The sequence below is a fragment of the Macaca nemestrina genome, chromosome 1 (assembly GCF_043159975.1).
Source record: "Macaca nemestrina isolate mMacNem1 chromosome 1, mMacNem.hap1, whole genome shotgun sequence".
NCBI lineage: Eukaryota > Metazoa > Chordata > Mammalia > Primates > Cercopithecidae > Macaca > Macaca nemestrina.
Genome location: NC_092125.1, coordinates 78,542,451 through 78,568,943, shown reverse-complemented (window position 1 = coordinate 78,568,943; position 26,493 = coordinate 78,542,451). Strand labels below are relative to the sequence as shown.

The following is a 26,493-nucleotide window of genomic DNA, read 5'->3' as shown; positions in this document are numbered from 1 at the left end:
AGGTGCTATATGGAATGGTAAAGGGGGTGCAGTTTTTCTTCATCCTGAGGTCAGCTTTATGGTGGCAGCACTGATTGAAGGGAGGCAGAATGTTCTGGAACTGTATCAAGTGACCGGCAGAGAAGTGAATGATGGTCCATGGTAGAGTGGAGTTTGCCAGTCTGGAATCAAGCAAAGCAGAGTCATAGATGTGGCGCAACTGACTTGGGAGCCATCATGAGACAACTTTCCCCCACCCACGTCTTGCTAAGCATGCCTGAGGGAAAGGACAAATTATAGAAGTGATTGGCTAGATGCTGAACAATATCCTTTTCCTCTCCTGAGCACACAGATGACTACATCTTCCAGCCCCCTTGCATTGGCCAAGGGAACATCACTGGAAGGGATGTAGACCCTTCAATGTAGGGGTATAGACACTTTAATGCCTGGACCCTAAAATCTGCAGGCATCCTCTGCTCAATCTCTCTTTGTTTGCTGGTCAGCTCAATTCAGATGATGTGCAGAGGACTCCGAAAGTAGAAGACAGCAAGCTCCATTGATAGAAGAAGCCCGAATCCCTGAGTCATCACTTAGAGGGGAGCTGCCAGAACTATTTTGAGTTGTGATGGGAGCAAAGAATAAACATTTATTGTGTTAAACCACTGAAATTTTGAGGTTGTTTGTTACTGCAACTAACATTAATTACTCTAATATGGCAACATAAAAAGATGTCTGAAGTCCTATCATTACACAGATGAGGGCCTTTGAATGGTCAGAGATTTGGGTTACATGAATCAGACCTACATCCCTCCCCCAAAGAGTTTGCAGTCCAGTAAGAAGCTTAAAGGAAAAGTAACAATAGAAGGATAGGCAGGAACCTCATAAATGACTTTGTTTTCCTGTTGCAGACTTTAGTGATGAGGCACAGAACACCCAGAAAAGGTTTAGACAAAGATTCTCATTATATTATTCCCTTGACAGAACAGTCAAGAATGGAGAGCTTGTTTTACTAAGGTGGTAAAGTCATTGAAATTCTACCCTTGAATTAAGAGAAACCTTCATTTTTTTCCATCTCTGATCAGGTCATAGGTTTTTGTTTACAACTTTTATTTCTGCATTACCAAGACTGTATTTTACTTTCCTGAAACTATGGGAAAACAAAAGTAATTAAAGAGACAGTATACTAGGTCAGTTATTACTAAACCAAGGTCTTGTTAACACAATGCTAATACAAGTCCACAAGTAGCTACAAATCAAAATGTAACTAAAACTTAAGAAAGAGTTCACCTGGGACAGAGGAACTTTATTTCTTTTAGTCCCCTTTGCCCATTTCCTTGGGACCTGGATAAGGCGCCCAGTCAGAGGTTTGCAATGGCAATAGTTCACAGCCTGCCAAGTAAAACTGGGTGGAAGGAGATGATATTCAGCCATGTGAAGCTGGCCTGTGACATTTTCCCCTTCTTTAATTTTTTAAAATTTTTTGTAAAATTAAAAAGTAACTCACAATACATGCTATAACATGGATGAACTTTGGAGACATTATGTTGAATGAAAGAACCCAGACACAAAAGGCCACATATTGTGTAATTCCATTTATATGAAATGTTCACAATAGGCAAATCCGTAGAAACAGAAACCAGATTAGTGGTTGCCAGGGCCTGGAGGGAGAGAGGGGGCTGGGGAGTGACTGCCACTTAATGGGTACAGGGTTTCTGGAACTAGACAGTGCTGATGTTTGCATAACATTGTAAATGTACTAAATGCCACTTATTTACACAACTTAAAATGGTTAAAATGGTGACTTACATGTTATGTGAATTTTACCTTAAAAAATCCCGATTGAAAAAAAAAAACTGGATTTTTTTTTATGGCCTTCCTTGGCACACACATTCCTCCTCTGTCTCCTACTCATTGTTATTCAAGCAGTAGTATAATAATGAGAGTATTAATAATAGTAGAAATTAAATGCAACTCACTGCCACCCGACTGGCAAAAACACAAAACTCGGTGTTAGGACAATTGACTCTGCCGAATCAATAGAAAATCTGAAAGTGGAAATCATGTGCTCTTTAGTGAAGTCTCAGGAGAGACTATGCTTCCTCTGCTTGAAGCAGACATAGAATTGCAAGTTCCTAGATGAGAAATTAAAAAACAAAGTGAAAAACTGCTATCTGGGTCCCTTCTCCTTCCCTCCTCCCAATGTGTGTTGATGTTATTTATAAGCCTGGCTGGTTTTTTTAAAAAACCCTTACCTCCCAGAACTGGTTTTCACAGCAAATCAGATTTAGATGGTGAAGAATAATGACTGAAGGGCAGAAAATGGGCTGGGGCTGGATGGTGATTGCCCTGCCAATCCATGAAGAGTCACCCTGTCCGTATGACTAATGCTGCACCAAGCAGGTGTGTAGAAAGACACGAGACTTGAAGAAAATACACTGAAAAGCCCTTGCTTTAAATTCCTACCCTCTCCCCTTCCCAGCCATGCTTTCTCCTCAAGGAGAGGGTTTAGCTTCTCTGCCGGAGCTGGGAAATAAAGGGCATGGCAGGTGACAGGTGGTGTCACTTCAGAAAGAGGCTCAAGTTCTTGACCAGAGGTCCCCTTGTGTTCTGTTAGGTGGTTTCTAGGAGTCTCAGTATGTAAGGCTATGGAGATGTCAGCAGACTTCCCATGGTCTGGTGCCACAGAGAGCAAACACCATTCCTGCTTCTGGTTACTAAGTCCTACATTCGAGCCCTGCTCTGCAGAAGGCGTAAAGAGAACCAAGTCAGGTGGCTGCCAGCCCCAAAGGCAGAGGTGTGCTGGAGCTGGCTTTACTCACGACAGCCAGTTGTTAAATTGTCAAGAATTCTGCAAGCCAGTTCTTAACCAAATTATTATTTAGGAAAATAAATTATGTTACAAATATTAGTAGAACTGAGAGACCTCTTAGTTTAATGATTGTACTTTGTAACGGAGTGATGAATGGTAAATAAACTGTAGACTACATACAGATGTAATGACAATGACTTTATTGGGAAAAGATTTAGGAGATTGAAGGGTACACCTTTATTTGTCAAATCACAATGGGATTGCAGTCATAGGTTGGCTGTGGATATATGAAAGCAGCAAAAAGCAACAAAAGCATTTTGTGAGTCAATCGGCTATATGGAATTTATAATGAATTATGTTATGTATTTTGTTAGTTATAACTTGTATGCCACATACCCTTCAAATCAGTAAAATCCATAACAAACTTGTAAACTTACTTTTTTTTCCAGCAAACCAGTTGTTAAACACCACCACAACACTGCTGCCTGAAGATCTACAACCCTAGGAGACCTGAATTGAGTTGTTTGTTCATCTTCTCACCTGTGAAATGAAAGAAAGAAGGACGAAAAGGGAGAGGGAGGGAGAGAGATTACTTCCAGACAATCCTACTTCTTGCATTTCAAGTCTAAAATAGTGAAGAAAATAATAGTGATGGCAAATGCAGGGCTCACTCTGCACACGTAGAGCAGGTGGTCGCCTATCTGGTATGATTTGAAAGGTACTCTGAAGCCAGCCAGCCCAGAAATATCTAGCCCTCTGGCTTGCCCAAGCCTGCTTTTTGAAATTCACAGAATTTGAGTATGCTTCCTTTGGATGAGCTTCGTCTCCCATGCCTTTCTCTTGCCTCCAATACTCCTCATTATCACCTTAGCTCATATTTGAGTATAAATAACTAGATGTGACCTTGAAAAGCACTAAACTTCTTCCCAGGAAAATAAGGTGTAATAAAAAGCTCTGATGTGGGGAGGAAGCCGAAAATAATAACAACAAACCAACGTCAGACATGCCCTGACAGTGCAGGCCATAAAATGGGGATCTCAGACACCATGGGGCATAGGCACTGAGGGAACTGTTGGGAGCATAAGGGCTTTAGACAAGGGAAACTGGAAAGATGCAAGAGGAAAGGGACCTGGTGCAGACCCTGGTATTGAGCTTGCACCTTATACCCCTTATGAAAAATAAGGAGGTTAGAGTGAGCTGTAGTGAAAACTATGGAGTCTGGGTAATAATGACATGTCAATGCAGGTTTATGGACTGTAACCAATGCATTACTGTGACCATGAGCAAGGCTGTGCGTGTATCGGGGACTGAAGGTGTACAGGAACTTCCTGTGCTTTCTGCTCAATTTTGTGCAAACCTAAAACTGCTCTAAAAAAAAAAAACAAAAACAAAAAAAAACTCTTTTCAGAAAAGGGTGGGGGGAGTTCAGATCCTCAATGTGAACCTCATCACAGTTCCTGTCTTCAGCAGCCCACCCAAAGCCCTCCTGCCCTGCCTGTCACCATTTTCATGCCCTCTAGAGTCACTTATCACAACAGCAACAATCACAATCCTTGGAAAGGTGTCACTATATCTTAATAAATAAACAGGCATACATGTGGATTTGTACATCCCAAGAGGTGGGACTGATGAGAGACAGCAGCACCCCATTCCCCCACAATCAATGAACAAACTCAGTAAATACTCTCTCCATCCCCTGTGCCCTTCAGCTCAAACATTATGACTCCCTTTTTTTCAAATATATCTCAATCTCTTTTCGGATGTGTATTTTATCTTGTACACTGCAACAATCCTGCTTTACAAAATACATATTTTTGAATCTCTTTTCAGAAGTTTATTAACCGTCCTTCCTGTTACTCCTCTTCATCTCCGAATGTCTACTGGAACTCCTCTTCAAATACTATCATCAAATCTTTGAAGTTTGTTCACTTGCGATGTAAGGGGCTCCCTCCCTTGGATGTTCCTGGAAAGGCTGAATGATCAGGAGAATATTGGGTTGTACTTGTGTATAAAACAGATTCTAGGCCGGGCGCGGTGGCTCACGCCTATAATCCCAGCACTTTAGGAGGTCAAGGCGGGCAGATCATCTGAGATCAGGAGTTCAAGACCAGCCTGGCCAACCTGGTGAAACCCTGTCTCTACTAAAAATACAAAAATTAGCTGGGAGTGGTGGCACACACCTGTCATCCCAGCTACTCTGGAGGCTGAGGTAGGAGAATTGTTTGAACCCGGGGGGCAGAGGTTGCAGTGAGCCGAGATCATGCCACTTTTACGCCGGCCTGGGTGACAGAGCGGGACTCCGTCTCAAAAAAATTAAAAAAATAAATAAATAAAAAATAAAACAAATCCTAAAGCTGATGTGAGACTAGCCTGACTGGTCTTCACTCCCTTCCTCCCTCCCTCATGCATATATTTTATGGGAAATGACACATATTTTCGAGAGGCGAGTTAAGGAATGACTCATTGACTGCACACAGAGAAAGTCAGCTTTCAGCAGCAACTGTAAGTAGCAGGAGCAGCAGGGCCAGCTGGAAGTCGGTTCAGGGATGTGGCTCACCCTTTCCCTGGGCTGGGCCTGACCTCCACCTTGCTTGCCGCAGTGTCATGCTAATGAATCTTAAACCTGCATATCTGAACCTGCTTCATTGAAAAAGCGTTCTGGGATGGTTCCCAGGCAACCCACATCACCCCTCTCCACCCAGAGCCCAGGCAACAGCTGTTCCCTCACCTGTCAGACTTGAATCGACTGAAACTGAAAATACAACCCAGCGTCTTAAGAACATTATATTTTTGGTGTATTTTTTTCTCTGTTTGAAAGTTCTCATGAAGACAAATTGAACCTTACTTCCACAGTTTGCGAACAACTTTTACTGAACAGTTTACCACAGTGGGACTGTTCTGGGAATCCAGAATATGTGACCACTGTGTCTGATGCTTCTCACAGGCCATTGGTCCTCAAGCATTGACATCCACGGATATTTCCACACCATGATTAGACGGCAGGGATCAAAACCAGAGGGCAGTTATCCCTACCTAAAAACTGCAGTCTTGGACAATTACTACTATTATATTTGGAGACGGAGTCTCGCTCTGTCCACCAGGCTGGAGTGTAGTGGTGCAATCTTGGCTCACTGCAAGCTCTACCTCCCAGGTTCAAGTGATTCTTCTGCCTCAGCCTCCTGAGTAGCTGGGATTACAGGCATGCGCCACACTACGCCCGGCTAATTTTTGGATTTTTTAGTAGAGACAGGGTTTGAACATGTTGGCCAGGCTGGTCTCTAACTCCTGACCTCAAGTGGTCCGCCCGCCTCAGCCTCCCAAAGTGCTGGGATTACAGGTGTGAGCCACCATACTGGCCTAAATTATTCTTTTGTGACTGTTTTCTCACCTGCAGAAGGGAACAATAATAATACTTTTCTCATGAGGTTGTACGGAATACTGAGATAATGTGTGTGTAAAGGAGAAAAATAGCAACCACACTATTAGCTACCACAATTGCTTTCTAAGGCGAGGGATCTATGGCAGAAGGGTCCTCTTGTTTTCCTGAGATTCTTGCCGGGTCTGCTCAGTTTTGCTTAGTAAATAAACAAGATGTATACACGAAAGAAGAAAGAAAGAGAGAAAGGAAGGAAGGAAGGAAGGAAGGAAGGAAGGAAGGAAGGAAGGAGAAGAAAGAAAGAAAGAGAGAAAGAAAGAAAGAAAGAAAGAGAGAGAGAGAGAAAGAAAGAAAGAAAGAAAGAAAGAAAGAAAGAAAGAAAGAAAGAAAGAAAGAAAGAGAAAGACAGAGAGAAAGAGAAAGAGAGAAAGGGAGGAAGGGAGGAAGGGAGGGAGGAAGGAAGGAAGGAAGGAAGGAAGGAAGGAAGGAAGGAAGGAAGGAAGGAGAAGAAAGAAGGGAGGAACGGAGGAAGGGAGGAAGGAAGGAAGGAAGGAGAAGAAAGAAAGAGAGAGAAAGAAAGAAAGAGAGAAAGAGAGGAAGAGAGGAAGGGAGGGAGGGAGGAAGGAAGGAAGGAAGGAAGGAAAAAAGGAAGGAAAAAAGAAAAGAAAGAAAGAAAGAGAAAGAGAGAAAGAGAGAAAGAGAGAAAGAGAGAAAGAAAGAAAGAAAGAAAGAAAGAAAGAAAGAAAGAAAGAAAGAAAGAAAGAAAGAAAGAAAGAAAGAAAGAAAGAAAGAAAGAAAGAAAGAGAGAATTTGGACTTTCCAGGAATAGTTCAGGAGGATGCTCCTGAGGAATGGGACGAAAATAGCCAAAAAAAGAGGATCCAGGCCCGGCGCGGGTGGCTCACGCCCGTAATCCCAGCACTTTGGGAGGCCGAGACGGGCGGATCATGAGATCAGGAGATCCAGACCATCTTGGCTAACACGGTGAAACCCCGTCTCTACTAATAATACAAAAAAAAAAATTAGCTGGGCGTGGTGGCGGGCGCCTATAGTCCCAGCTACACGGGAGGCTGAGGCAGGAGAATGGCGTGAACCCGGGGGGCGGAGCTTGCAGTGAGCAGAGATCGCCCCACTGCACTCCAGCCTGAGCCACAGAGCCAAACTCCGTCTCAAAAAAAAAAAAAAAAGAAAGGATCCAGTGAGAAGCTGTGAGGCCAGGAGAGGAGCTTGCAAGTTTAGAGGATTTAAGACCTGGGTTCGGATCCTGCCTCTACTGCTTACTAACCATGGATCTTTGGGCAAATTATTTAGCTTTGTTTTCTTTCAGTTTCCTCATATGGAAAATTGGGATAATACCACTTCCCTCTCACAGCTGTACTGAAGATTAAGTGAAATAATCATTGTGAAGTACCCAGTAACAGTATCTATTGTTGCTATTCCCGTGCATAACATTGAGAATGTACAGTCTGACCTCTGTAACAGAGAACATCTTGGCAAAAGCACATTCACTGCATGTTCGACTAAGAATGAACATATTCTTGGCACAACTTCTCCAGAGTCCAGTGTCAGTTCAGATACGGTTGAGAGAATCAAAGGGACATCCCGAGGTTCTGGTGGAAGCTACCCCAGCCTAAGCCCCTTGCCAACTCTCCAGTCTTTCCACCCCTGCCTTCTCCCTTTAAGATTTTTCTGGTCAATAAAAGCAGCATTGCTTTCTGTGATTCAGATGACACTTGTGAAAGACTTATATTTATGTAAATAAAATAAACTAATTTTTGTGAAATAGTTTTAGAAACCAGCTCAAGTCTGTTACACAAAGTAAGGCATTAGAATTATTGTAAGGAAAAAGAGACTTAATGAACACTAGGCTGGACATCCCTGTTTTGTGTCAAGTACAGTTTTCTTCAACTACATCATCTAGGCATTAAGAGGTTTTAAGGCCAGGCACAGTGGCTCATACCTATAATCCCAGCATTTTGGGAGGCTGAGGCGGGTGGATCACGAGGTCAGGAGTTTGAGACTAGTTTGACCAACATAGTGAAACCTCATCGTTACTAAAAACACAAAAATTAGCCAGGTGTGGTGTTCTGTGCCTGTAATCCCAGCTACTCGGGAGGCTGAGTCAGGAGAATTGCTTGAACCCAGGAGGCAGAGGTTGCAGTGAACTGAGATCACGCTACTGCACTCCAGCCTCGGTGACGGAGCAAGACTCCATCTCAAAAACAAAAAAAAAGAGGTTTTAAAAAATTCCTCTCTAGAGCTACACCTAGTTTCTCCAGAGTAACTGAATGAGTGCTAATTTTGCAAATGGCATAATTATATGGTTTCTGCCAAGGTAGAGCAGGCCTATTGATGTGTCCTGGAGGAGGATCAGAGAGCTGTGGCTACCTCCTGCTCTCCTACTTTGGTACCTCCATCCCAGTGACTGTGAGTACCTGCTAGTCCCAGGGCTAAGCACTGGGCATAAGAGAGAGGAAGACAGGCAGATCTGTGCTGCAAAGGCACTACTGTTGAAAATATCTGACACAAACAAACAATTAACAATATTCATTTACTTCCTTCTCAGTGAGAAGTGATACAAAGCTAACCAACAGAGGTATGCAAATGAAGACCTGGCCAAGTCTAAGAATGTGGGCGAAGACTTTCCTGAAAGTAATTAACACTTACACTGCAGCAAGAGATTAGAATGCACAGAAGAGGGATACAGAGAGAACTCCTTCCGGGAAGAGGGAACAGCATGTGCAAAGGCTCAGAGGCATAAAGGAGTCTGGTGTTGAGGATATGAAAGCAGATCAGTGCATCTTGAGTCTGGTAAGCAGATGAAGATGATGGGGGAACTGAGAGTGCCCCTAGGAATGAATCTCCCAGTTGTTTACCTTGGGGAATGGTGGAGATAAATTCTACTTTTCACAACTAAGGGAATAACCATTCATAATAAACAACAGAGAGGGGTAGCAGAAAAGTGAGGTGTGTGAGCAGATAGTTGTCGTTAAGTGTGTGAATGCTTTATTCAGCTAACTAGAACCCTGACACATTGGGTCCAAGATCAAAGACAGATTGAGTGTTGGAGGTGGCTAGTCTTCCTCTATGTCATGGCCAGCTTGCAAAAACCTGGGCAGGAAGGAGGCTATTTGAAACTGTGGGTGGTTTTGTGCAAATCTGTTCCCACTAGTAGATGATCATCACAAGTAGAGAAGAGAGCATTAGACGTTAGACACTAACCAAACGTGTTGTCCCAGGTATTCCAGGCACCAGCACACTTAAGAACAGAACCCAAGCCTACTCCTCAGGTAACTTCTCTGCTTCCAGGGAACTTTCCACATGGTGACTTACTTGAGTGAGCAAATCTGCCTGTCAAGACATGCTTATTTTGCCCTGATCACTTGGAGGCATGAGAAAATAAGGGTGTCCCGAGCTGGCCACAGGCAGCCATGCAACCTGCCTCTAATCCTAGCACCAAAGGCCCATGCCCATGACAGCACCAGGACAGAGTAGGGTCCTCCTGCTGGCCTGTCCTAGGGCCTTTAACTCATGCATCCTGGGATGGTATGTTCTACCACAGCACTACACAGATTTATGCATAGTCCCTCCATGTGGGACACACCTACAAGTGTGTCAAGTGGAAATCATCTCATGCCAGCAAGGAGAATCAGGAGAAACCATTGCCCCCGCCACCTTTGGATTCACAAGGGAAATATTTTTTCTTTGTAACACAACTGCTGAGAAACACCAGGGAATTTCCAACCCTCTTTGTCTTCCTCCTCCTCCTCCTCCATCACCACCACCACCACTTCTCTCTCATCCTCCTCCTCCTTCATCTTTCTCTTTCCCTTCTCTTCCTCCTCCTTCCTTATCTCTCTCTCTCTCCTTCTCTTCCTCCTCCTTTCCTTCTCCTCCCTCTCCTCATTTTTTTCCCATTTTTCTCCCCCTCCTCTTACTTATCTTTTTTTCTTAACACTTCTCTATACATTCCAATTTTTCTATAATGAAGACATCATGTTTGAATAAACAGGAAAAAGCAGAGGGGAAAAGAAAACAGAAAGGGGAAACTCAATCCCCAAGTCACCGAAGACTGACTACTGTGTGGCAAGAACCCTGGGGTCTGTCCCTTAACATTTCACTAATAATCCCTATAGCCATCAGCTCCATGGGAGAAGACATGATTTGGATCCTTTCTAAAGTCTGTTCCAGGTCTAAATGGAGCTGGAATATGTGAATAAGTTTATTTCTCAAGGCAAAAGAATCCTTCAGAGACTTCATTGTATTCTCCAGGAACATCATTATAGGCCAATGAAACAAAGAAACAGCTTTGAACAAGGCCACTGGACTCATCCAGGGACCTATCATTTAGCCATGCTAAAAGGATTTAGCTCTCAGATGTCAAGGTAGTCCCACCAAGGGGACAGTGAACACACACACACATATACACACACATACACACACATACATATACACACGCATACACACACATACACACACACACACAAGTACCACAGGAGGACTGCTGAGCTAGCAGGATTTCTTTCGTCACTGATTTGCTTCAAATTTTGTCTAAATTAGAGTCTCAAAGTAATGAACTTGTGTTCATCCTCAGCTTTAGGAATATGTAGGATTGTGGTGTTAGTAAACAGTGCCTATTGAGTAGAACCATTACTAATCAATTATTTATTTCTAAAAATTCATTAATGCCCCACCCTGAAGAAGTCTTCTACTCCTTTCATATCTGGGGCAGCTCTGATAAGTGGATGGCATCAGTCTTCAGCCCCATAACCTTATAGAGGTTCTCCACGTTTTGAGGGACAGGTGGAGTTTTTTTCACCCACTTGAAAGAAAACGTCTTTGTATATATCACTCGTACCCTTCAGGAAGCCAGAGCCTGGAGGCCTATTGGTAGAATGAAAACTAGAATTGACTTAATTGACTCTGAGTTTCTATGGGAGCTTTTTCATGTGAATACAGTAATGAGGTTCCCTCCCCATCTCTCCTTTTAGTTGAACATGGTGCCGGGTGTAGTAGTTCATGCCTGTAATCCCAGCACTTTGGGAGGCCCAGGCAGGTGGATCACTTGAGGTCAGGAGTTAGAGACCAGTCTGGCCAACATGGCAAAGCCTCATCTCTAATAAAAATGCAAAAATTAGCCAGGCATGGTGGCATACCCCTATTCCCAGCTATTTAAGAGGCTGAGGCACAAGAACTGCTTGAACCCGGGAAGCTGAGGTTGCAGTGAGTTGAGATCATGCCACTGCACCCCAGCCTGGGTCATGGAGTAAGATTCCATCTCAAAAATCAATAAATAAATAAAAATTAAAAAGATCATGGTCGCACCTCACCATCACCACGACTCACTATTTGCACATCCCCAATCCCCAGTGCTCATGGGGATTGGCCTTAACTTGCGAATAGTGATTTATTGATGCCACTGTAGGCGTGGAACCCCGAATCACAAAAATCAATGCAGAAAACTGACTGTCTTAGTCTGTTTTGTTTTGCTATAAAGGAACACTGGAGGTTGGGTAATTTATAAAGAAAAAGAAAGTTTATTTGGTTTATGATTCTGGATGGCTGGATAATTTATAAAGAAAAAGAAGGTTTATTTGGTTTATGATTCTGGGTGGCTGGAAAGTTCAATATTGGGCATCTGCATCTGGTAAAACCTTCAGGCTGCTTCCACTCATGGTGGATGGCGAAGAGAAGCCGGTGTGTGCAGAGGCTGCACGCTAAGAAAGGAGGGAAGCAGGAAGGAGCAAAGATGGTTTTAGCAACCAGTTCACATGGGAACTAACATAGTGAGAACTCACCAGTCCAGAGTGGAAGGGCATTTGATATATTCATGAAGGATCCACTCCTGTGACCCAAATACTTCCCACTAGGCCCCACCTCCCAACATCGCTACACTGGGGATTAAATTTCAACATGGGATTTGGTGGGGACAAACAAATTATATCCAAACCATAGCATTCCACTCCTGCCCCCAGCCCCAGCAAACTCATGTTATTCTCACATTGTGAAATACAATCATCCTTTCCCAATAGACCCAAAAGTCTTAACTCATTCCAGCATCATCTCAAAAGTCTAAAGTCCAAAGTCTCATTAGAGACTCAAGGTAAGTTCCTTTCAACTATGAGCCTGTAAGATGAAAAACAAGTTATTTACCTCCAAGATACAATGGTTGTTCAGGCATTGGGTAAACCCTGACGATTTGCAATTAAGTGAGAAAGCTATTTTCATATTTTGAACTTATGGTTTAATTATGTCATTTAATCTCCACAGCAGAACACTGGTTATTAGCACTCCCATTTCACAGATCGAGAACCTGAGGCTCCATAAGTTGTATCAGCTATACATGAATATTAATCCATACCTTAACAGCAGACCTAGAATAACCAGGAATAATCAATCAAATAAAGATGGAGAGGCTAAAAAGAGAAAACAAGACTATCATGAGAGTATCAGCAGATTTCACAATTCCCTGAAATACCTAGAGCTTCACTGTATAATAGGATCACCACTATCCACATGGGTCTATTTAAATTCTAAGTTAGTTAAATTTAAGTAAAAGTTAAAATTTAGTTCTTCAGTCACGCTAATCATAAGTTCAGTGATCACACATAGTTAGTGGCTACAGTACTGGACAGGACAGATTTAAATAGCATCTTTATCATCACAGAAAATTCTATTGAATGGCACTGCTCTAGAATATGTCCTCATGAGTGAAGGGGTCTATTCTTAGAAGATGGTAATTTTTCAAGTGCTATTGTGCGAGCTGTATTTATGTGAAGTTCCTAGAGTACAGAAGGCATCTGCTTCCTCCCATTAAAGGGACAAAATGCAGCAGAAAGCCTTTGTTCCTAGTTTTTCAAGAACCTCCCCACGTGCCCAGGAAACAGAGTTCTTCAATGGCCAAAAGATAGGATTCTTGGGGTCACACAGGCACATTGTCTTTCTCTGAGCTCTGTTTCCCACTCCATGTGGCATGATAAATAAGTGGACTCAGGCCTTCTCCCAAGAGGCTCTGTCAGATCTTACCTTGACATCCTTTCATCATACAGCAGACTACAGGTAGGTAAGATCCTAAGCTTCAGATTTGACCCACAGTGGGGAACAGGGAGAGAAACACAGGGTAGAAAATCTCATTTGTGCCTTGAGCCTAAACCAGAGGCCCACCTATCCCCACCAAAGCTGCACTGAGTGTTATTGACATTGACTTGGGCCTTAATAAAATTGCAATTTGGTTATTATTTGATATTCCTATGTGTACCATTCCTTGGGGAACCTGAAAGGTAGAAATTAACAAGCAGGGAAGAATGAGGGTATTTCTTGGTTGCTAAACACTGATTATTGCTATTAAAACTTTATCCGCTATAGTTTGAATGTGTCCACTCCAAAATTCAGACGTTGAAACTTAATGCAATGTGATAGTATAAAGAGGTGGAGTTTTCTAGAGATGATAAGGTCATGAGAGCTCATCCCCTCGTGAATGGGATTAAGGCCTTTATTAAAGAGTCTTCTTTAAAGAGTCCTATTTAAAGAGCTGTAGCACTCAGCTGGCTTGCTCTTTAGCCTTCCACCATGTGAGGACACAGCGTTCCTTCCCTCTGGAGGATGCAGATCTCACCAGAAAACATCATCTGCCGTCATCTTAATCTTGGACTTTCTAGCCTCCCGAACTGTGAGAAAATAAATTTCTTTTCTTTATAAATTATCCAGTCTCAGGTATTTTGTAATAGCAGCACAAAACAGACTAAATCACCATTTCCCAATCATTAATAATTAATCAATTTTCTTTCTTTGTGACATGCTATTCTCTCCTTTCTGAAAGTCTCTTTATTTTTCTTCAATGACAGTGCTCTCTGAGTTATCTTTCTACCCCTGTGGCTATTCATAAAAAGTGCCTCCTCTCACCAGGTGTCCTCATGAAAGTGACATCGTCTTTAAACCCCGTGTGACAATCCCTGATGCACCACTATGATGCCCAGGGAAGACAGGGTGACCTGGAAGTCAACTACTTCCTTAAAATCATCCAACTTTTGGATGATTATCTGAAATGTTTCATCGTGGGAGCAGACAGTATGGACTCCAAGCAGATGCAGCAGATCCGCATGTCCCTCTGCAGGAAGGCCATGGTGCTGATGGTCAAAAACATCATGATGTGGAAGGCCATCTGAGGGCACCTGGAAAACAACCCAGCTCTGGAGAAACTGTTGCCTCACATTCGGGGGAATGTGGGCTTTGGGTTCACCAAGGAGGACCTCACTGAGATCAGGGACCTGCTGCTGGCCAACAAGGTGCCAGCTGTGGCCCATGCTGGTGCCATTGCCCCATGTGAAGTCACTGTGCCAGTCCAGAACACTGGTCTGGGGCCCAAGAAGACCTCCTTTCTCCAGGTTTTAGGCATCACCACTAAAATCTCCAGGGGTCCCACTAAAATCCTGAGTGATATGCAGCTGATTAAGACTGGAGACAAAGTGCGAGCCAGCAAAGCCACACTACTGAATATCTCTCCCTTCCCCTTTGGGCTGGTCATCCAGCAGATGTTCCACAATGGCAGCATCTACAACCCTGAAGTGCTTGACGTCACAGAGGAAACTGCCTTCTCACTTCCTGGAGAATGTCCGCGATGTTGCCAGTGTTGGTCTGCAGATTGGCGGCCCAACTGGTGCATCAGTACCCCATTCTATCATCAGTGGGTACAAACGAGTCCTGGCTTTGTCTATGGAGATTGATTACACCTTCCCACTTGCTGAAAAGGTCAAGGCCTTCTTGACTGATCCATCTGCCTTTGTGGCTGCTGCCCCTGTGGCCACTGCTGCCACGACTGCTCCTGCTGCTGCTGCAGCCCCAACTAAGGTTGAAGCCAAGGAAGAGTTGGAGGAGTCGGACAAGTATATGGGATTTCTTCTCTTTGACTAATCACCAAAAAGCAACCAACTCAGCCAGCTTTATTCGCAAAACAAGGAAATAAAGGCTTCTTTAAAAAGAAAAAAAAAAGTGCCTTCCTCTGGGCATGGTGGCTTGTGCCTGTAGTCTTCGGTACTCCAGAGGCTGATGTGGGAGAATTGCTTCAGCCCAGGAATTCAAGGCTTCAGCAAACTATGATTGCACCACTGCACTCCAGCCTGTGCAACAGGGCAAGACTCCATCTCTCTCTCAAAAAAAAGTACCTTTAGCTTATGCTTCTTTTGCACCCCTTTAAATGTTGATATTCCCCAAGATTTCATATTCAACTGCTTGCCCATTCTGAATTCTTCTTGAACTGTTGTACCTACATTTATGATTTATCCACTTACCGTATATTAATACTTAAATGTTCTATTTACATCTCACACCTCCACACAGAGATACTCAATGACCTATTACATACCACCTCTTGGATGTCCCACAGATAATCCAAATTTATCTTAGCTCAAACCAAACTTATCATTTTCTCTTCCCATTGCTAAATCTTTTATTTCCCCCACTGTCAGCCAAAATGAGTCATTGCCAGCACCACTCATCTTTGCTGATCAATTTTAACCAGAATTATGTCTGTGTTATCCTAGGCTTCTTCAAAAAGCCTGAGCCACAACACTCCACAAAAACAACTAGTAATACATCAAAGATTTTTAAAAGATGAATATTCCATGCTGGTTACATGTAATATTGTAAGGAGGATACATTATTAGGATATACATTAATAGGATACATTGTAAGAAGCACAGTTACGTGCTCTTATGATTGAGTTGTAAATGTATACATTTCTAGAGAGCAATTTGATGATGTGTATTGCTACCAATATCAGAACATTCCTTTGGAACACTCTTGGGTCTCTGAAATAATGTAGTGAGACAGAGACCAGACTGGCAGAGAGAATCTTAAGAGACCATTCTGCCCTGGCCTGCACCAAAGTGAGCAGTAAGCAACATGTCAGGGTGAAAGTCTTATTACAAAACTGGAGGCGATCAAGAAGCAGAATAAGAACATTTTGAACTGGACATCGCTAAAGAGGTTGCACAGACCCACAGCACTTCAGCATTACCAAGGGCTTGAAATCCATGAGAATCATGTGAAGCAAGTGGAGACTATAAATATTCAGGAAGAAATAGTTTGATTTTTTTGGTTGATGCCTCCACAGCTATGTGTGAATCTCAGAGTGAAGATGAGTTGACTCCTTTTGACATGAGCATCCAGGAATTGGATAATCCAGGTGCAAAACGAATTCTAGAGCTTGACCGGTTTAAGGGGCAGTAGGGACAAAAACGTTTTCAAGACCCGATGGGCATGGACGTGACTACTCACTCAGTGAAATGTTGTGAGTCTGTGCCAACAACCTCTTCAGCAATGTACTGTACAAGAGGAGTCATGTTGTTCACCAAGGAAGACAACCCCCAAGGCAATGACAGTGTCAAAGCCAGCTGGGCCAGGACCAAAGCCAATAACCACTGAGATACAGGCATCTTCCTTGACTCGATGCACCTGAAGAAACCTGGAGGCTTTGACATATCTTTGTTTTACAGAGATATCATCAGCATAGCAGAGGATGAGGACCTCAGGGCTCCCTTTGAGGAATCCAGTAAGCTAGAAGACCTGTTGAGGCAGTTTTGAGCCAAGGAGATCAGGAAGTGAGCACTCAGCAGGTTAAAGTTGAAGTTTAGCAAAGATATAGTGCTCTCTGTGGGCATTTATAATCTGATCCAGAAGGCTCTCAAGCCTCCTCCAATAAAACTCTATCGAGAAATAGATGAATCGGTGAAAACTAAGACCTGGACATGTAATGTAAATACAGGCAGTTTGCTTCTGCCTAGAGATACCACGAGGTCTCAGATGTATGGAAGGCATCAGATTATACTGGAGAAAGAGGAAACAGAAGCGCTAAAATAGTTTGATGAACCAGGTTTGATTCTCATGGGTTTAAGCCCTTGGTAAAGCTGAAGAAGCACCATTACCCAAGGCCCTCCTTCTTTGTGTACTCTGAGGAGTCGCTGATGAATGGGAGCTCAACCCTGTTCAGTGCTCTACTCATCATGTGTCTGGAGAAGGAGGTCACAGCATTGTGCAGATACACACCCTGCAGGAACATCCCCCCTTATTTTGTGGCTTTGGTGCCACAGGAAGAGGAGTTGGATGATCAGAAAATTCAGGTGACTCCTGCAGGCTTCCAGCTGGTCTTTTTATGCTATGCTGATAATAAAGGGAAGGTGCCCTTTACTCAAAAAGCCACGGCAACCCCAGAGCAGGTGGACAAGGTGAAGGCTATTGTTCAGAAGCTCCGATTCAAATACAGAAGTGACAGCTTTGAGAACTCTGTGCTGCAGCAGCACTCCAGGAACCTGGAGGCCTTGGCCTTGGATTTGATGGAGCCTGAGCAAGCAGTGGACCTGACATTGCCTGAGGTTGAAGCAATGAATAAAAGACTGGGCTCCCCACTGGTGGATAAGTTTAAGGAACTTCTCTATCCACCAGATTACAATCCTGGAGGGAAAGTTAGCAACATAAAACACAATAATGAAGGTTTCAGAAGCAAAAGGCCCAAGGTGGAGTATTCAGAAGAGAAGCTGAAGCACCACACAAGCAACGGCACACTGGGCAAGTTTGCTGTCCCCATGCTGAAAGAGGCCTGCTGGGGTATGAGCTGAAGAAGCAGGAGCCACTGGAAACCCTCACCGATCACTTCCAGAACTGACCAGAGGCCACGCGTCCAGCTGCGCTTCCACATTGTAGCCAGGCTGCCTGGCCCTGTTCTCAGCCAGTGAAAACTGGTGTCAGCTGAGCTAGGAAGAGCCTGCCTGACAGAAGCAGAGGGACTTTATCTTTATGAGGCTTTCTGTTGCCATGGCAATGGTGTAGCCCTCCCACTTCGCTGTTCTTTACTCTACTGCCTGAATGAAGAGCCCTAACTTTGTACAGTAGGAAAAAAAGGAGAGACTATACTGCCCTCCTGATGCCAAGTGTCACTCCGAGCAGCATCAAGGGAGTAAACAATGTGATGTCGGGATATTTTGTTTGTTTGTTTGTTTGTTTTTGTTTGTTTTTTAGAGAGAGAGAGTCCTAGGCTAGAGTGCAGTGGCACAAGCATGGCTCAGATCTTCCTCCGGTTCAGGTGATCCTCCCCTGTCAGCCTCCCAGGTAGCTGGGACTCCAGGCGTGAACCACCATGCCGGGCTACTTTTTGTATTTTTTTAAGAGATAGGGTTTCACCATGTTGCCCAGGCTGGTGTCAAATTCCTGGGCTCAAGCAACCTGCCCGCCTCAGCCTCCCAAAGTGCTGCAAAGTTCTGGGATTACAGGCATGAGCCATCAAACATGGTGTGATGTCTTAAGATCAGTTTATCAGAATGATTTTTCACAAAAGTTTATACTGAACTCCTCTTGAAATCACATCATCCATGTTATCCTCTCAAGCCATTTGTCTTCCACGATTATAACAACTCACAACTCATTACGTCAGGAATCAGGGCTGATGACAGAAGTCCGACAGCAAATGCAGACACCTCTCTCAATTTGAAGGGGCTTATGCTCATGAGTCTCAGCCAGTGCTAGTTTCTTTCTCTTGCACCTTCTTAGAATGCTAGATATCAGGCCCCAGTCAGCCAGCCTCAAGACACTCTGATATTTCTGTTGCAATATTGTATAGATCCTAAGTAGCTAATATGAAAAGAGCAAAGAATTCTAACTCTATCAAACTATACTCCAATCACAAAAGGAGACTTTCTACTCATTTGAAGGGGCACTTTCTGATGGCGCCTGGTGGCATTTTGCATTAAATAAAATTTATTTTGCAGTAAATAAAATGTAATGCAAAGTGCCATCAGGCACCACCAGAAAGTGCCCCTTCAAATGAATGGAAAGCTCTATTCAGAGAAATCAAGGAAGCAAAGAATGCAGACCACCTGGTGAATGAATTGGAGATATAATGTGGTACTTTAGCTTCTAGGGCCTGGTGCCCAAAGTGGTGGTGCCCAAAGTGGTGCACCCGAAATCTGTTTAGGGATCTCCATTCTATCTTGTGTCTTCTCAACATATATCAGGAATCTCCAGAAATTTATTCTCGATTCCTCCTGAATAAATTTATCCTAAGTCAATAAGTAGAGACATGAGAAAAGATTTGTGGTCTAGGATGTTCAATGCAATATAATTTATAAAAAATTAAAAATATTAAAAACAACCTAAATGTCCAGAAGACATTACAAATTAAAATACTATGAATATTATTCTGCCATTAAAAATTATACATTGGAATAATATAATGTCATGAAAGAGTGCTCATAATACAATATTCAATAAAAAATAGGATATACAAGTGTTTATAAATATCATTCAATTAAATGTCTAAATATACATGTGCATTCAAAAGAAGAATTGAGGAAATGATGATGAGATTAGAGGAGATTTTCCTGCAATATGTAGTTATTATTTTTAGAATAAAAAAAAAGAAGAGACATTAGGTTGTCTCTGGCTAATTAATTAGTACCTGGTGATATATAGTTTTTATTTACATGTTCTCTTCCTCCAATTAGATTTGAATGTCCTGGAAAGCAAAGATCTTGTTTGCTATTCTTTAGTGTTTCTGTCTTATAACACAGAGCTTTTTGCACACAAAGGCAATCAATCAGTAAGTCTGAGGAGAAATAGCTAACACCATCAGTTCAGTGATCACTTCTAGAAAGGCCTTATGGTCAATCTGTCAACAAAATGAGTGGTGGCTAACTTCATTCTTCTACAGCAATGAAGATGCCAAAATTCCACGTGTAGAGGAACAGCAATAAAATGAGGGTCACACACATCAGAGTTCCAATTCCAACTTCACCGCTTAATGGCTAAGTGATTTTGACCAAGTTATCTACTTCTGTGAGCCCGTTTGAGCACTAATAAGAATACCACTCCTCACAGTGGTTATGAAAATTAAAGAAGATACAGTGCCTGGCAAATCATTGGTATTTTCCCTTTTCCCTTTTGAAGCAGGGCTCATTTTACTGAGAAAATTACATTATAAATAATTAAAAGTGTCATCAGCTCCCACAGTTTGTTAAATATCTTCTTTTGAAGAACTCAAAGGTTCTAAAATTAAATTTTACATGATACCTGTATTGGACAGAATCCACCGACATCTGGAAAACTGGAGGCCAAATTTTTTCTTTTTGTCGAAATTAGTTTTTTTGGTATTTTCTTGGAAACCTCTTGCTGTTTTATCAAATCTGATTAAGGAGGGACATCCAACTCCCCCACGGACTAGAGTTAACATTAGATACGAAAGACTCATAGAGACAAGAGAGATGAGTAATATGTTTCAGCTCATTTATTTTCGAAAGCTTCTCTAGGTAGGAGAAAAGAAGAATAGCAGGAACTTGTAAAGAATGACCAGTTTTATGAGGCAAAACGATATCCCTTTCATAATTTAATACTAGGAAGGAAGATTACCTTTGATAAAATAGTTACCTTAGAACTGTAGTTCGAAATGGAGTGAAATGGAGTGATACTTCTTTTGTGTTCCTCCCTTATAGTATATTATAATGAATTTAATAAGGTTATATGAAAATTTATTCCTTTTTATTATTTTACTTTAAGTCCTGGGATACATGTGCAGAACATGCAGGTTTGTTACGTAGATATACATGTTCCATGGTGGTTTCCTGCAACCATCAACCCGTCATCTACATTAGGTATTTCTCCTAATACTATCCCTCCCCTACTCCCCCAAACTCCGACAGGCCCCAGTGTATTATGTTCCCCTCTCTGTGTCCATGTGTTCTCATTGTTCAATTCCCACTTATGAGTCAGAACATGCAGTGTTTGGTTTTCTGTTCCTGTGTTAGTTTGTTGAGAACGATGTTTCCAGTTTTATCCATGTCCGTGCAAAGAACATGAACTCATCCTTTTTGATGGCTGCAAAGTATTCCATAGTGTATATGTGCCATATTTTCTTTATCCAGTCTATCATTGATGGACATTTGGGTTGGTTCCAAGTCTTTGCTATTGTGAACAGTGCTGCAATTAACATACGTGTGCATGTGTCTTTATAGTAGAATGATTTCTAATTCTTTGGGTATATACACAGTAATGGGATTGCTGGGTCAAATGGTATTTCTGGTTCTAGATCCTTGAGGAATCGCTGTCTTCCACAATGGTTGAACTAATTTACACTCCCACCAACAGTGTAAAAGCGTTCCCATTTCTCCACATCCTCTCCAGCATCTGTTGTTTCCTAACTTTTTAATGATCGCCATTCTAACTGGCATGAGATGGTATCTCCTTGTGGTTTTGATATGCATTTCTCTAATGACCAGTGATGATGAGCTTTTTTTCATAAGTTTGTTGGCTGCATAAATGTCTTCTTTTAAGAAGTGTCTGTTCATATCCTTCACCCACTTTTTGATGGGGTTGTTTGTTTTTTTCTTGTAAATTTGATTAAGTTCCTTGTAGATTCTGGATGTTAGTCCTTTGTCAGATGGATAGATTGCAAAAATTTTCTCCCATTCTGTAGGTTGCCTGTTCACTCTGATGATAGTTTCTTTTGCTGAGTGGAAACTCTTTAGTTTAATTAGATTCCATTTATCAATTTTGGCTTTTGTTGCCATTGCTTTTGGTGTTTTAGTTGTAACATCTTTGCCCATGCCTGTGTCCTGAATAGTATTGCCTAGGTTTTTTCTAAGGATTTTATGGTTTGGGGTTTTACATTTAAGACTTTAATCCATCTTAAGTTAATTTTTGCATAAGGTGCAAGGAAGGGGTCTAGTTTCTGTTTCCTTCATACAGCTAGCCAGTTTTCCCAGCACCATTTATTAAATAAAGAATCCTTTCCTCATTCCTTGTTTTTGTCAGGTTTGTCAAAGATCAGATGGTTGTAGATGTGTGACATTATTTCTGAGGCCTCTGTTCTGTTCCGTTGGTCTATATATCTGTTTTGGTACCAGTACCATGCTGTTTTGGTTACTGTAGCTTTGTAGTATAGTTTGAAGTCAGGCAGTGTGATGCCTCCAGCTTTGTTCTTTCTGCTTAGGATTGTCTTGGCTACATGGGCTCTGTTTTGGTTCCATATGAACTTTAAAGCAGTTTTTTCCAATTCTGTGAAGAAAGTCAATGGTAACTTGATGGGGATAGCATTGAATCTGTAAATTACCTTGCGCAGTATGGCCATTTTCCTATCCCTAAGCATGGAATGTTTTTACATTTGTTTGTTCCTCTCTTATTTCTTTGAGCAGTGGTTTGCAGCTCTCCTTGAAGAGGTCTTTCACATCCCTTGTAAGTTGTATTCCTAGGTATTTTATTCTCTCTGTAGCAATTGTGAATGGGAGTTCACTCATAATTTGGCTCTCTGTTTGTCTATTACTGGTGTATAGTAATACTTGTGATTTTTGCACATTGATTTTGTACCCTGAGACTTTGCTGAAGTTGCTTATCAGCTTAAGGAGATTTTGGACTGAGATGATGGGGTTTTCTAAATATACAGTCATGTCATCTGCTAACAGAGATCATTTGACTTCCTCTCTTCCTATTTGAATATCCTTTGCACTCAGAGAAACATACAAAATTAAAGGATTTATTATACTCACAGGCCCTAGAATGGGACACAGATCACACCATGCAGGGGGCCTCGTGGGAAGAGTACTAAAGAAGCGGACTCAACCAAGCAGGAGTGGAGTCAAGAGAAAGGACCCCTGGGCAAGTGGATTTACTAGGAGTCCAGGTGAAGTACACAAGCAAAAAACATGAGGGGGTTTCATCGGTGCCTTTGAATGTCTCTAGGTCACAGTCAAGTTATGGTAAAAAGTTAACTTGTAGTAGGGACCAGCTTCATCCAACTGGTGCACCTGGTTGCTTAGGCAAGATGCTCACAGCCTGTTTGTGGACATGTTGAGACACCAGTAACATATGAAGCTTTAAAAATTTACAACATACCCTTCCTCTGAAAGGTAGTTCAAAGATAGTTGCAATAATAAGGTTGGACTATTTGTGCATTAAGCAAGCCAGTCATTTCAGCAGGAGAAAAAAACAGTGATAATGATTGGCTGAATTTTAGTGTATGTAACTCAAGGCTGTTTAATGCTACGTCTGGGTACAGTTCCATAAAAAACGGTCTCATTCCCCACCATGCTTTGGGAAATACTGCTTCTGTTAGTTATAATATCATCCATATTGCAGAATTCTTGATCCTTGTCCTACAAAATCTTTAGTATGTGGTTTTTGTTCTCTTGGTCTCAAGATGGTTCCTCTATGTCCTTCAGATACCACATCCTCATTCCAGGCAGGAGGAAGGAGTGAGGACACCAGAGCGAGTGTGCCAGCTGGTCTTTGATTTTTCACTGAAAAATAATAGTTTTCCTAATATTTTTACCCAGTAGAATGCAGCTTGCATCTCACTGGGCAAAATTATGTTACTTGCCGATTCGTAAGTGCAAAAGAGGCTGGGAAATCATCATCATGAAACATTTTTTTTCTCTACAAGTTCATCAGATACTCTATCAAATCCATTTTCATCCCTAGAGACATCTCTCCTGGTGTACTCTGTCATCCTACTCCAATCTGAGCTGGATACACTGTAGGCTGGATGCTTAGTCAGAAAACTTGGGACACTTATATTTCCACCATCTTAGAAATTTTTCTCCTTACTCCGGTGTTATATCCTCTGTTTCTTGGCTGCTTAGTTCTTGGTTTACTCCCTTGTTTGGTGGTTCTCATCCTTCAGTAGATTTTTGAAAGGGGAAGTAAATTTTTGAGACCTTACATGTCTGAACATGTCTTCTATCTAGTATCAAACTCGACTGGTAGCTTGGTTGAGTAGAATTTTAGATTGAAAATAATTTTTCTGGCAGGGTGCAGTGGCTCACACCTATAGTCCCAGCACTTTGGGAGGCCGAGGTGGGCGGATCCCCTGAGGTCAGGAGTTTGAGAAAAGCCTGGCCAACATGGCGAAAGGTCTCTACTAAAAACACAAAAATTAGCTAGGCGTGGTGGTGGGTGTCTGTAATCCCAGCTACTTGGGAGGCTGAGGCAAGAGAATCGCTTGAACCCAGGAGGCGGAGGTTGCAGTGAGCCAAGATCACACCACTGCACTCCAGCCTGGGCAACAGAGTGAGACTCCGTCTCAAAAAAAAAAAGAAAAGAAAAGAATTTTTCTTTGGCTTTTGAAGGCATTGCTTTCCTATGATTCCAGTGATTGAGAAGTCTGGTCCCTTTCTTATTCCAGAAGTTATGTATATATTCTATTTTTCTCTCTGACGATTTTCAATGTGCTCTGTCACTGATGTTGTAGAAGTTGGCTTGATTCCTTATTTATTAGGCAGTTGTGGGCCTTCGTAATCTGGAAATTTATGTCCTTCAAATCTAGGAAAAGTTCTCTTACTCCTTCTTTGATCGTATATTTTCGTTTCCTCTGTTCTCGTTACCTAGAATGACTATTAATTAAATATTGCACCTATTGGATGCTCCTTTCAGTTTATTGTTTTTGTTTTCTCTCATTAACCATCTCTCTTCCTATTTATTCTACTTTCTCATGATTAGTGTTTGCATAATGTATCTTTTCTATCATTTCACTTTTAACCTATGTGTTTCTTTCGATTTCATGTACATGTCTTGCAAACAAATACAATGTGATCTTGCTTTTTATCCAATCTGACAATCTTTGCCTCTTAATGGGTTTAATTCATTTACATTTATTGATATGTAATTATTGATATGGTTGGATTTAAGTCTTGCTGTTTGTTTCTTATTTATCCTATGTGTTTTTTGTTCTTTTTATACCTCCTTTACTAATATCTATTGAATTAGTTATTACTTTAATACAATATCAAAGCATACAGCATTTTAATACACTATATTAATACAATATATTTAATAAAATATTTGATTGTATCTATTGCCTTTTTAGTTATACTTCTTTGTTTATTTTTTGTTCACCTTGAATTAGCATTTTACAGTTCACATGTAATGTAAGAACCTAACAACACAATGTTCCCACTTACCCCTTCCATGTTCCTTGTGTTGATTTTGTCAAAAATTTTAGTTCTATATATGTTATAAAACTCATAATATATTACTATAATTATATTCACTTTGAACAGTGTATTGTCTTTTAGAATATCAAGGAACAAGAAAAATTATTATCATTATTATTATTTTGAGACAGAGTCTCTCTCTGTCACCCAGGCTGGAGTGCAGTGTGCAATCTCGGCTCACTGCAATCTCTGCCTCCTGGGTTCAAACAATTTTCCCCTTCAATGTCAGAGTAGCTGGGACTACAGGTGTGTGCCACCATGCCTGGCTAATTTTGTATTTTTGTTAGTAGAGATGGGGTTTCACCATGTTGGCTGGTCTCAAACTCCTGACCTCAAATGTTCTGCCCACCTCAGCCTCCCGGAGTGCTGGGATTACAGGTGTGAGTCATAGCTCCCGGCCTCAAGGAACAAGAAAAAAGTATTTTTTAATAATTACTCACATATTTACTATTTACAGTATTCTTCATTTAGGTGTGAGTTTGTTTTATGTTATTTTCCTTCATCCTGAAGAACTTACTGTAACATTTCTTGTAGTACAAGTTTGGTGGTATCATATTGTCAGCTTTTTAAAAAATATCTTCTTTTTTAATTTCTTTCTTTTGTGTGTGTGTGACAGGTCTCAGGTCTTTCTTTGTTGCCTAGGCTGGTCTGGAACTACTAGGCTGAAGCAATCATCCTGCCTCAGTCTCCCAAAGTGCTGGGATTACAGGTGTGAGCCACCAGCCTTAAAATATCTTTATTACCTTCATTTTTAATGGATATTTTCCTTCTAGGCTAATAGTTTATTTTTTCTCTCAGTACTTTTCTGTCATCAGTACAACTGATGTCATTCAGTTGTCTTCTGTCTTGCATTAGTTCTGATGAGAAGTTCAGCAGTCATATCTATTATTGTTGTCCTGTATTTAATATATCCTTTCTTCCTCTCCAGTTGCTTTCAAGATTATCTTTGATTTAGCAATTTTATTATGATGGGCATACCTATGATTTTCTTTGTATTTATCCTGATTGAGGTAAGTTGAGCCTGTTGAATCTCTAGGTTGATATTTTCCTTCAAATTTGAATTTTTTTTTAGTCAAAATGTCTTCAAATACATTTTTCTGTCTCTCCTTTGCCTTGGACTCTAATTACAAATATGTTAGACCACTCAATATTTTTCCAAGGGTCACTGAAGTTGGTTCTTTTTTCCTGCAGTCATTTTTTTCTCTGTGCTTCTGTTTTGCTAGCTCCTATTGATGTGTTTTAAAGTTTATTGATTTTTTTTCCCCTTCTGCAGTGGTCAAATTAATGTTAACCTCAGTCAATAAATTTTTTATTTCATGTATTTTTTTTTAGAATTTCCACTTGCTTCTTTAAAATAGTTT

At 41.5% G+C, this 26,493-nt stretch overlaps 2 pseudogenes; both read left to right on the top strand.

Annotated features, from left to right (window-relative positions):
* The first annotated feature begins 14,132 nt into the window (after nucleotides 1–14,132).
* On the top strand, nucleotides 14,133–15,074 carry LOC105493487 (large ribosomal subunit protein uL10 pseudogene; annotated as a pseudogene).
* A 990-nt stretch (nucleotides 15,075–16,064) lies between these two features.
* LOC105493488 (X-ray repair cross-complementing protein 6-like) lies at nucleotides 16,065–17,823 on the top strand (annotated as a pseudogene).
* Nucleotides 17,824–26,493: the final 8,670 nt, after the last annotated feature.